Source organism: Lycium barbarum, chromosome 6 (assembly GCF_019175385.1).
Source record: "Lycium barbarum isolate Lr01 chromosome 6, ASM1917538v2, whole genome shotgun sequence".
In the NCBI taxonomy this organism is placed as follows: domain Eukaryota; kingdom Viridiplantae; phylum Streptophyta; class Magnoliopsida; order Solanales; family Solanaceae; genus Lycium; species Lycium barbarum.
Window position 1 is genome coordinate 7,963,086 of NC_083342.1, and position 2,286 is coordinate 7,965,371.

A 2,286-nucleotide genomic window follows, 5' to 3' on the forward strand; every position below is an offset into this window, starting at 1 on the left:
TCTATACCGCCTTCCCCATTTCTGGGATTTGGAATAGTGTCACTCGGAAGTCCTCCATTTTTAGGAGGGTGCTGCTCTTTGGAAATGTCCCTCATCTGCGACTCAAGCTTCTGAATAGCTGCTGTATGGGAACCCACTGTTTCTGCCAGCCCAGATAAAGTTCTGTCAGACTTAGATTGGTTTGCCAAAATCTGCTCAAGCATTGCTTCAATCTTCGAACTACCTTGCTCTGATGACTCACTTTTCGGTGGTATATAAGGATTGGAACTCTTGTTCCCAAAATTGTTGTTGTTGTTGTAGCTCCTATGGTTTCCACCACCATAATTATTATTGTAGTTCCCAGAGTTGTTATAAGCACCTTGGCCTTGGCTTTGGCCTTGGCCTTGCTGCGGTCTCCATTAATTCTGACTCTGATAGCCGCCTTGGTAATTCTGTCTTTGATACCCCCCTTGAGAGTTGTTAACATAGTTAGCGTCTTCCACCTGCCTAGATGGCCCCTCAAGGAACGGACCATCTTGAGCATGGTACATCCCTTGCGGCAAGACTGTATCATCTTCACAAACATTTACCTTTTTGATTTGAGATTCATCAAACTTCTTTGTCAGCAGGGAAATATTTGTTGCAAGTTCTGCCAGTGTTTGCTGGGTGTCCTGATTCTCTTTCACTATATTCTGGAGCATGGCATTACCATATGGTACCACATCAGCATTGTTCGAGTGCCAAGCCTGATTATGAGTTGTCAGCTTGTTAAGTATGGTGGTCACTCGTTGAAAGGTCTTGTTCATAAAACACCCATCAGCTGCATTGTTAGCTACTGACTGTGTCACTGGATCTAACCCTCGATAGAACTTCTCCATCAATATATTTTCCGGAAAACCATGATTTGGGCTCCTCTGCAAATACTCTTTGAATCTCTCCCACGCTTCATATAGTTGTTCCCCCGGTCGCTGCTTAAATTCATATATCTTGTCACGAATTTCAGCCTTTTTGCTAGGGGGGTACCACTTTGTGAGAAAAGCAGCTACCATTTCTGCCCATGAAGTAATCGAATTTCGTGGCAGCTTCTCAAACCATGTTCTTGCCTCTCCCGCTAAGGAATATTTGAATAACCTCAACCGAATAGCATCTTGTGGAACATTGTTCTGGATGTGATTAGCACACACATCCACAAAATTCTGCAAATGACGTTGAGGGTCATTCTCGGTAGAATTCCGAAAGTATCCCTCAAGTTTCAACAACTGGTATAGAGAGGAATCAATTCTCACAGTAGCAGCTCCAACTCGAGGCTGAACAATAGGAGATGCATAGTCCTCCTCTGGAACAAGTTCAGCGAAAATATTCTCATCATCTGATTCATTCGCCTGATTGTTCACCAGATTTCCCTGGTTTGCAGCACGTTGATTTTGCTGATGTCGATTCATGTTCACCTTATTTACACAAAGTAGCAAACAAGGTGTGATGGAATAAGCAAAAGACTTTAATCAAAGCAAACACTATTTAGTAATTTCAAAACCGTATTCCCCGGCAACGGCGCCAAAATTTGATACGCTCAAATTACACCTCTTAATGGTGTAATGCGGACGTTGTCAAATATAGTAACCCAACAAGGTTGGGGTCGAATCCCACAGGGAATATGGTGTGAAAAGGTTACTAAAGTCGTAGATGCTAAGTTCTAGGTCTAGTGTCTCAATCCGATAATGTTGGTAAAAGTTGGTCTTTCCTATAACTAAGTTCTAACTATTTCTTTGGTGGAAATTTACGGTAGAAGAAACTAAGGTGGTGTTCCCGTTAGATAGGTGTATGATCATGGGTATTGATCTTGATATACTTCGAATGAATCATTAAATAAATGCACTTAATCTCTATGTGAATCTCTACTATTTCCCAATAAATAAAGATTAAGTCTTTCTACGATTTTTCCAAATATAAGAAAGTAACCATGAAGAAAGATTAATCATGCCAAGTAAATTCCTCTTATTCCTAAGTGAATTTATTAAACAAAGTTTAAAGCTTTGAGTTCTTGTTGACTATTCTTACCAACCCTAATTATTTTTCCAAATAAATCAAGGTTTATGGCTTTAATCAATGTTTGCAACCATTAATTATGAATGAAGAATAAAGAATAATCAAATCCTAATGATACATTATATGTATATCAATCACAAAACCCAATCACAAAACACCCATCATTGGGTTCACAACCCTAGTAAGGAAATTTAGCTACTCATAAAGAAAGAAGAACAATGAGAAATAATGAGAATAATAAAGCTTACAATTGATTTAATG

At 39.4% G+C, this 2,286-nt stretch overlaps 1 non-coding gene across 1 annotated transcript; it reads left to right on the forward strand.

Annotated features, from left to right (window-relative positions):
• Nucleotides 1-873: 873 nt before the first annotated feature.
• Nucleotides 874-979, forward strand: LOC132600960 (small nucleolar RNA R71). The gene has a single exon (XR_009567414.1). It is a non-coding gene; the product is annotated as a small nucleolar RNA R71 (small nucleolar RNA).
• Nucleotides 980-2,286: the final 1,307 nt, after the last annotated feature.